Raw genomic sequence first — 10358 nt, forward strand, 5'->3', positions numbered from 1 at the left:
AATGTCAAAATTCAATGAAATTGAAGTACAATGATAAAATTTAATATGAATTCATAATATAATGACAAATTTAACTTTAATTCTATAAACAAAATATGATTATGTGCCCACTAGGCATAGTCAAGGCTTGTGCAGAAATGCTTTCACATTCCACAAGTACTTAATGTATTATGAACACTTTGATTAGCATTTAGCAATCATAAAGCCACCACAAGCTAAGGCTTGTACTATGTAAAATTATTCGTTTTTCCATTGTTCAAGTGTCATTTTGATTTTGATTTTGATATTAATCAAAGATGACATTATACCCTGTTGAACGAGAACAACAATAAGGACAAAATTTTCTTATGTTTGTGCGGACTGCTGATTAGAAATAAATGGAAATATCAAATTAATTATAAAGAAAAAGAAAAAGATCTCAGGCAATCATTTGGAGTTATGAACTGCCCACAGTCTTGACCAACTTGCATCTTTTCCATGGCCCAGTGAGATACAAAATTGATCTATCATGAGCCGGCTTAAGGTTTTATTAAAACATGCCACGGACAGGAACTCATGGAAATTAGTCAGTTTTGATTTGAAGATGGAATTTCATGTTGGCCTGAAGATAACCCTGCAAATACCATATCCATCAAGAGATAACCCTGAAAACCATATCCATCAAGCAAAGTAAAGAACTTTACAGATAGGTCGCAGGCATCTTAGGAGTTGTAGGCCAAAAGGAGAAAAAAATGTACAAAATGGATATAGTAGAATAAATCATTCAACTTGATTAACAAAAATACAGAATTAGAATCATCCTAAACTGCGATGTTGATATTCATTCATTCTTTATTTAAGTACCAGTAACAATTTGCTGGTACCTAGTGAGCAGTGACTTGATGGTAGCCGCTGAGGTTTGATTGTTTGAAAGCAAAGGCAGGTCAAATCTGTCAACCAAGTAGTGCCTAGTTGCAATGGTCGTGGCAACTTGGGTTCTAAAAAGTAATCATTTCTATGAAATGTAATCAGGTACCCAATTTAGAGGCTGTGAAAAAAGTTCCATCCTTTTTGTACGGTTCCAGTAAAAATGCAAAGCTTAGTCGGCCATGAATCGAAAGGCTTTTCATTTTCGTTAATTAAATATAGACCTGCATCATTATTAGTCGATCTTGAGCAAATTGAATGTTAGTTGTACTTAGGATATTCAGGCTAAGATTGGAACCTCCTTAAATAGAACAATGTTGTACATGCAAAAAGTCAGAAAAAGAAAAAAACGTCACCTCAATTCTCAAAGGGAGTCTCCATATTTTGACTACATTGCATGCAAAATTAGAAAAAAAAATACAAATATATATATATATATATATATATATATATTAATTCTTCAAAAAATGTGCAGTGTGCGATAGCGATGTGCAGCCGACTGGGGTGTGGAAATGCGGAGTACAAGTTGAAACTGTTCGGTTTCAGAGACAGAGGGTGATAAGTGATAAGAGTTTGGTTTTCTACTAAAAAATAAAATAAAAAGGAACGATAAGGATATGGCTGGCGACAATTTGCATGTCCCTGTGACGAGTAATTATTAGCTGTTTCGTAGCTGAGATTAGCTTAATGATGCAACTTTAGGCGTCATGAGGCAGAGTATTTGCTAGGGGAGGAAAAAAGAAAGACATTTGGCGGTATGAGAGGTCTTCAATCCCTGTCTGAAAATTCAGAAGCTTCTGGGCAAATTCAAGAAGATGCATGCATCATGACTGACAAGAGATGCAAGCTGGGTATCAAAGATCTTGCTTGGAAAGAAAATGATTTCGTTTTTTTTTTCTCTCTCTCTCTCCTGAAAAAGGAAAAAGAAATTAGCTGTAGAAAGATGGATAGATTCTGTCTTCCAATTTGATCAAAATTATTCAAATTCTCTATCAATGTGGTGAGCCCTATTCCTCCACATAGCAATTTGGATTTAACAAACAGTTTTTCTGAAAGTGTCAGCCTACATTTGTCCTTTTCTTGGAACAGTCAAACTCCAAGCATAAAGTTAAAGAAAAGAATAATACAAGCAATGAAATGGAAAGAAGGGAAGACTTGGGAAGTAGGCTTAATTGGGGAAAAGTTTTGGTATTTGTTTAATGCAGGGAGATAAGTTTTTATGAACCCAGTTTTACTGCCTCCATTTCAAAGGGCATGAAGCATATGATGCTGATTGAAATGATATATTAATATTTTTTTTAGTTATTTTCTCCTGATTATCAGTCTATCTATCAGGATAGCATGCCCATACTTAAAAGACATATCCAAGTTGCAATATGGGACAAAACTTCAAACCATTCAGGTTTAGCCAAGAAAAAGAAAATAATAATAATAAAAAATTTAAACCCTTCGTTTTGATGGGATGTACACAAACTTTCCCATTGCTTTTATAAAAAATGAAAGCCATTGTTGAAAGTTTTGCATAAAGTTTAAGCTGGCGGTCACTTTCTTCATACAAAATTTCGTGTATGCGATGATGGACTGGTTTTTTAGAGAAAATGGTTGATTCTTCATAGTTTTCATATTTTCATTAATTATAAATGTCTCATGCACTCTAAAGACCATTTAAAGAAAATTGACAAATTAAGGTATGCAACAAAGTTACTAACAGGACCACAAGTTCTTGCCATGCTGATTAATGCATGATGGAAGAGTTTCAGTCCCAGATTTATTTATTTATTTGTTTGTTTGTTTTTGGGTGGGGTGCGGGGCAGCTTGAAAGAGATTTATTGATATTTTTTTGCCCTTTAATTTTGGACAGAAAAGAAAGAAAACAAGTTTGGAATATGAAACACTGCCCATCGACTGGAAATGAAAGTGAAAACAGTAAAACCCCCTTCCACTAAAGGATTTCCCTTTCAGAAGTTTTAATTAATTGCTTCGTGCCAAGGGTCAAATAGCTTTCAAGTATGAAAGAAGAAAAAATGAAACTCATGGGTGAAATGTGGAGTTGGGCTGTAAAGAAGGAGAATTTCAACCCAAAGCCTTTAAAAAGAAAAAGCGAGAGTATATGCCTCTTTTCAGTGATGAAGGGTGAGGAATGTTAACTTGTACACTTTGGGATGGCTCACGGGACAGTACAAACCCAGAAAAAAGAAAAAAAGAAAACCTTAAAATTCCCACATTGGGAAAAGGAAATTGCAAAAAGGGGGAGGCTCCTCCATCCGTGTGAACCTCTCAAGGTAGGTGCATGACATGGGGCAACACTTTGATCCAATTAGACCCTTACACCTGGCGAGTTTCCCTCGCTCCACTTGGCAAAGCCTCAGATATTTGTAGTGGACTTTAGCAGACAAAGAATGAAAAATGTCCTAGTTATACAAGCTATCATGCGAAATCATTAAAGCACTGCTAGCTGAATGCATCCATTTTGGTTTTTGGAGAATAATGGGGGATAATTAACTGAATCAGCAAAAGTGACCCATACTGGCGTAATGCAGAAAACTACATAATTCTGGAAGGATGGAATTGAAGGCAAAACCTGACGGGGAATTGCCGGCCTGTGGAAGCTTAAATTTTCTTCGGAATCCAACTGGCATTTAGTTGACTTGGACAAAACAAGAAAACTTTGGTTTTGTTAATGGGAGGAGGTGAAATGAATCCAGCCATTTCATGGGTAGCTTTAGCATCTAATTTTACTTTTCTTACGACAAATCGATGTTGCGGCCTCCACTTTGTCTGCTATTTTGGGTTTTATCTCTTGTTCACAAATGAGAAGAGGCATTAAGCGTTTACTTCATTTAATTACAAACACAAAAGGAAAAATAGCTTTATTATTTACATGAATCTTTGCATGAAATTCTATTCGTGCCTTGGTTCAAAAGAAACTGAACTCTTTTTTTTTTTTTCTTTTTTTGTGTAACCAAATTAAGGTTTCATCAAATTAGGGGCCATTTGGCATTTGGAGAGCCGGAAGTGGCAATAGAAATGTGAATGTGAATAGAAAAAAATAAAAATAAAACGAAAAGGACAGAAGCAGCTGGAGAGGATTTGTCTGATAGTGCTTTTTGTCTTGGTTAGAAGAAGGGTAATGGGAATTGTTTTTGGTTTACAGGGCCCAAACTCCAAGGCACTTTTTGGATTCTTTTGGATGTGATGTTGAGGGGAAAGAAAAGAAAGGAAAAGAAGCTTGTGAGGGAGGCAAAAGTGGTGGCCTTCTAACCAGTTGACATTGACTTAAAGGGTGCTAAAGTCGAGTTCCACTTCTTAAGTTCTGTCGAAGTCCAGGTCCATGAAATAACTTGATGTTCGTTTTAGTAGTAATTAAATCACGGGGATGACCTTGTTTTCGATGCCCTGGAATCAGAGCTTAAGAATTTTCCCTTTTTGTAACTTCGAATTTTGATGGTTTCTTCTTCACGGTCGTATTGGAAAGGAATAGAAGACTGCGATCTCTGATGTTCAGTTTGCTTGTGCATATGTCATAATCATCAACTCAAAGTCTTGCCAAACACTTGAACCAAAGTGTGATTCGAAATACAGGAAAAGAAAAGAAAGCCTTTATTCTCTAATACTATAAATTTTTCCATGCAGCAGAGAGATGATTGAGTTCCTGAAAATGAGCCAATGGCTTGCACTTGGTGATTCCTCACTGCTTTAAGATTTTTCGCTGTCAAGTTGTTTCTCTCTCTTCGAGTTCGATTTCAAGGAATACATTTCCTCATTCATTACGTTACAAGTCACTGTTCAAGAGTGACTTTCCTACCAACCATGACATATAGAGTCATTTTGAAGCAGTGAGGCTGATTTCAAGAAGAAACAAGACTTCTTATTCCTTTCAGCACGTCGATTCGCATTGAATACGAGAAACAGAAATGGCCCACATATGCCGTCGTAAAATAAAACCATTTAGTATTATATTTTTTATATATAAAAGGGAATTGATACATACTAACTAGTTATTTTTATAAATAAATTATACATCAAATATCATAAACAATGGTTATTTCATATAATTAATCGATCAATTGACACAAAAATCACATTGAGTTGGACCGATATGACCAACCTTTGATCACATAATCGATGAACGTAGATAAAATGTTTAGAATTATAGTGACGAAAAAGAAGCCAGAAGTTTAAGGTTTTTCCCATTCAAAATTTCAAAACTCCTTTGTTCATTTTCGATGCAGTACCATTTACAAGTTTGTCTTATTTTCGATTTTGTTTTTGGCGCAGTACAAATGTACAATGCAAATTTACTACAATTTTTCTGGGCCAAACGACATAAGTAATCAATCAAAGTGTACTTGTCCTTGGCAAAAACCACTACAATCTCTTTGAGCCTCAAAGATAATGATTCCAAGCTTCGTGTTGGACATGGACACGTGCCAAATGTTGGTGAGATCCACTGTCCTCTTACATAAAGGTGCATGATGGCAAGTGCCTTGCCACGTCACATCAGAGCATCGAACATGGCATGCCGTTGCTGTAAAGAAATTAAAATGCTTATAGACAATAATAAGAGATGAAGTTAATCAAATTTTTGTTGAAGGGATCAAATATAAAAAAATAAAAATTAAAAATTTAATATGTTAAATTTAATTAAAAATAAAAATATTGATAATAAAAATTTAAATATTCAAGATAATTTCATTTCAACTAAATATAAAACGTAAAGTATATAAAAAAAATATACTCAAGTTAATTTTTTGTTATATAATTAGAATTAATAAAAAAAATAATACATTGATGAAATTTTAAATAACAATGTAACACTATAACTTATATTTGAGAACTATATAATAATTTATTAAAATTTTAAAATTAAAATTAAAAAAAATAAAATTTACGTAACAGAAAAAATAAGAACATAGTAAGTAGAAGTTACTACATATGACATAATAAAAAAGAAAGAAAAATATTATGGTTGATAGTTTGTAAAAATTTGAAAAAAAAAATATACATAATCTTAAAATATATGAGCAAATAGAATAAAAATAAAAATAATTAATAAATAATAAATAATAATAATATAAATTGAAAAAAAAAACTTTAAAGTTGAGTGAGAGATGTAAAATTATTTTATTATTTTTTATTTGTATTAGTTATTAAATAAAAAATTATTTTGAGGGGGCCATTAAGAGAATATATAAAAAAAAATTAAAAATTTATCTGTAATGAAAAAAAATTAAAAATTTTGGGGGGCCATGAAGGAGGCTCTGGCCTGACAATAATAATTTATTAATTATATTAACTACACGTTTAGTTAAGAAATATAGTTAGGATAAAAATAAGTAAAAGGAATTAGTTTAATAAGATATTGTATAAAATTTCGTACAAATTAGTGAATTTAATAAAGTTTTATTGATGAGTAGGTATTTATTTTATATAATTTCGAATCCAAATTGATCCCAAGTTCCACAACGTTCCTACTGATCAATCATCAGACTTAAGAGTTTTTTTTCATTGGACCTTTTTATTCAATAATTTATTGTCGGAACAAAGAAATTAATGATGGGCGCCAAAATTGAATATGACTGGCCAAGGCCAACATGTTAAACTCTTTTAAGGCTTTGTTTGGTGTTATGTAATTTAATTAGCTAGGAAGAGAAAGAATGGACTGTCATCCGTCGTCGTATCTGCCGGATTATGTGGCAGATAAATTGTTGTGTCCCGTTATGACTTACGAAGCTATTTGGAATTTCTTGGGGAGTGACAAATTAAATGTCCTTTTCCGCCGTTTGTCAAACATTATTCTACTGCGTGAAAATTTGGGGAAAAAACTGTTATTGATGGGAACACATCTTCTGTATTATTGCCTTATAATTAAGGGTTTAAATTTAAAAACTTTTAGGGACTTGTAAGTTTTTTTCATTGTCCGAGAAAGACAAAAAAAAAAAAAAGGAAGAACAAGAAAAGGACGGTTGAAAGGGAGTTGTGGAGAGTAAAAAACAAACTGTTTTTATTTTTAATAATATATTTTTAAAAAATTATTAATATTTAATTTTAAATTTTTAAAAGTTTTAAATTTACTTTTATAATGAAATTGATATCACTTGATGGTCTGACAATATATAATAGTTATATATTTTCAGTGTATCAAATATAAATTTTATAAAGTTAAAGTATACCATTGGTTTTCATACCATGCAAATATGTATAGATTTAATCCCTATACAATAATTTATGTGAATTGAGTCTTTGTACTTTGTCAATTTGTTAATCTCAATCCCTATCTCTAACACCATTAAATATGCTAATGTAGCATTTTTACCAAATTGACATGACATTTGACTAAATTGACATGGCATTGATAGAGATGACGAGGCGTAATGCTGGCATGGCAAAACGTTTACCTAACAAAAAAATGCTAACTCTTCACGTGAGTTTAACAAGGAAATTAAAAAAAAAATATTCTAACTCTAAATTAAAAATTAGATGAGATTACAACAAAATTTTTATATTAACTAGTTGAATTTTCAATGAAGAATTGTTGATTCAAAACTAATTGAATCTTAAAAAAGAAAACCCATTATTTTCCTTACCTTGAATTCCGTATTCAAAAGCAGTTTTAAAAAAAAAAAATCAAAATTTCGGATACATTTTATTGTTTGAAGATATAACTCTTACAACTTACATCATTTCTATATCCATCTAAAATTGAAAAACTAACTGAATTTTATTAAGATGTCTGGTTTTATCTGTCAATGTAGAGTAAACCTTCAACATTAGCTTTATTAGATTATTGGCTTGCGTTCTTCAGAGAGCTATGTTAAGCATTTATATACAAGAAAATTTCATTGATACCTTAACTTGTCCAGTTAAAGACTCGTAGAACTGTACAAACCCCTATTCCCGCATCATCTCCTGCAATCACAAGGTGGCACTCTTGTTTGGATATTTGGCAATTGGCAACCCATCAATCAGGATTTGAATTCCCAAGTTGCCTTTTCAAAGTTAATGTCCCAGAATAAGATTCCTTCGCTCATTTTCTCATTGTGGCATGCCTCTCATTGGGTGAGAGCTGGAACATTTAGCTAAACTACGTTTTAATCTTTGAATTAGCTTAAGTGCGTAAGCTTAGCCTGAGATGCAGTCATTTCCACTGCTATCCACCAGTCGTCATCTTCATCGTTAATGTTTTCTATGTCATTGAACATCAATAAAGTTGATTCTCCCTTTCCCTCTTCGACGGTAGACTTTTTTTTCTTTCTCCCTTAATCATATTTCTTTTTAAAGTTTTTAATTGTTTTTTTGTTAATCTCATTTAATTTTTAATTTAGAGTTAGGGTGTTTTTTTAATTTCTTTGTTAACCTCACTTGGAGAGTTGACATTTTTACTAGGTAAACGAGCATTATATCATGTCATCTCTATTAGTGTTATGTCAACTTAATCAAAATACCACATCAACATATTTGAAAGTCAAATTTAACAAAATTAGAGTTAAAGATTAGAATTTAACAAATTAACAAAATACAAGAACCCAATTCACACAAATTATTATATAGAAACTAAATTTATACTTTTTACATAGTACAAGTACTAATTGCATAATTTAACTATTTTATAATTAATTAATCACAATTATAAATTTGTAGTGTTTACCAATTATATATGAAGCCTACAGGTATAAATAGTAAATTCTTATGTAATTTTTTATTATAAATCAATAATTATAAAATTGTAATAAAAAATTGTACGTGAAATGCTTTTTTATTACTATATTATAAAAAACCATTTGTCCACTCTCCAAACTTTATTATTTTTATTTTAAAATTAAAATAAATATTACATTGGTAAAGTTATAATTATGATGTTTTGAGAACTAAAATGTATTAATTTAGCTTTATATACAATAATTACAATAGAACTAATGTTGCTTTCCAAAATATTGGTACATTTTTAATAAATCATATATAATATATAATTTGCTTTCTACAATTTACTTTCGCTTTTTAACAACTTATCTAGAAACAAAAACAAAAGTAGTAAAATTAACAAACCAAATGAATTTAATTGAGTTTCCCATAATAAATGGTTAAAATATTTCTTTGCTGCATACATGAGATTATTGTTGACCAAGTTGAAGAAATAATGTTAACTGTTTACATTTTGATCATCAGCTTTGGTAACTTTACCTATTTTTTTCATTTCTGGGTTGAAGCATATATATATATATATATATATATATATTTATTTATTATAACTATTTAAGGCATGCATAGCTCAAACATATAAATCCAGGAGTTACTAATTAAATATCTTATGATTACTATCAGGAGGATATAGACTTGTGTGGTATTTTATGTATATAATTTAGGTCATATTCTTTTCGATCAAAAACAAAATAGTTTATAGATAATGAAGATCTGGCTAGATTAGAATCAATTCAACATAAAATAATTAAAAGAAAAATATCCTTAGATTAGTGTATTTTCAAGGTACAATAGAATGTTTTTGAAAGAAACATTAAACAATGACAATATATTAAACCTGATTAGCTAAGGCTGCAATGGTTTAATTCCACATATAGAAATCTAAAAAATATCCATCCATAAAAAAGAAAAGAAAAGAAAAGAAAACCTTGAAAATATAGGAGCATGCTGTTCCCTCAATCTCAAATCTAGTTGTTCTTTTCTTCGTTTGAAAGAAATGGCATGAAAGTGATATATATGATTACTCTATGACAATAAATAAAGAGTTCCAATCCTTTTGTCTTGTATTTCATGAGCATAAGATCAAATTTGCAGTGCACCTCTACGTTGATATCACATCTGAAATGCACAGTTGCCATGGCTGTGCCTGTTAGCAATAAAAAGATTTTTGTAACTTAGCTTCTAATATCAGAGCCACGCATCAGCATCAGTTTAATTGTGACAATGACCAAACAATTGTGACCAAAATTTTAATAATTCCATAGTTAATATTAATGACTTTTGTACCAAACTTTTGATCCCACAAAAGTTTACTCTCTTCATATTTAATTATTGACTTGAATAAATAAATAAATAAATATATATATATATATATCTCCCTATGTTTTGAGCTCAATTATTTTTCCTTCGTAAGTAATTCGATGCACATGCAAATTCGGTATTAGAAGAAGAAGAAGAACAGGAAGAAGAAAGAAATACAACATTCATGGAAAAGGACACATTCTTCTATTTTGTAAAACAGCAGCAGAAGAATATGGAATATTTTTAGTCCATCATTGGGTGAGTCACTAAAAGGTTTACCTTGCAAACTGTATTGACAATAATTGTTTCAGGGAAGGATGTAAATGCAAAATGGACATGACGAGGGGACTGAGGGACCATTACAGATGTTGTTGCGGAGTTGAAATCACCTTGGCCTTGGCTGGTAAAAGAAGGGTAAGGCAGATTCTGGAAAGAGATAGGAAACAAAACAA

Source organism: Theobroma cacao, chromosome 3 (assembly GCF_053813885.1).
Source record: "Theobroma cacao isolate CCN51 chromosome 3, ASM5381388v1, whole genome shotgun sequence".
NCBI lineage: Eukaryota > Viridiplantae > Streptophyta > Magnoliopsida > Malvales > Malvaceae > Theobroma > Theobroma cacao.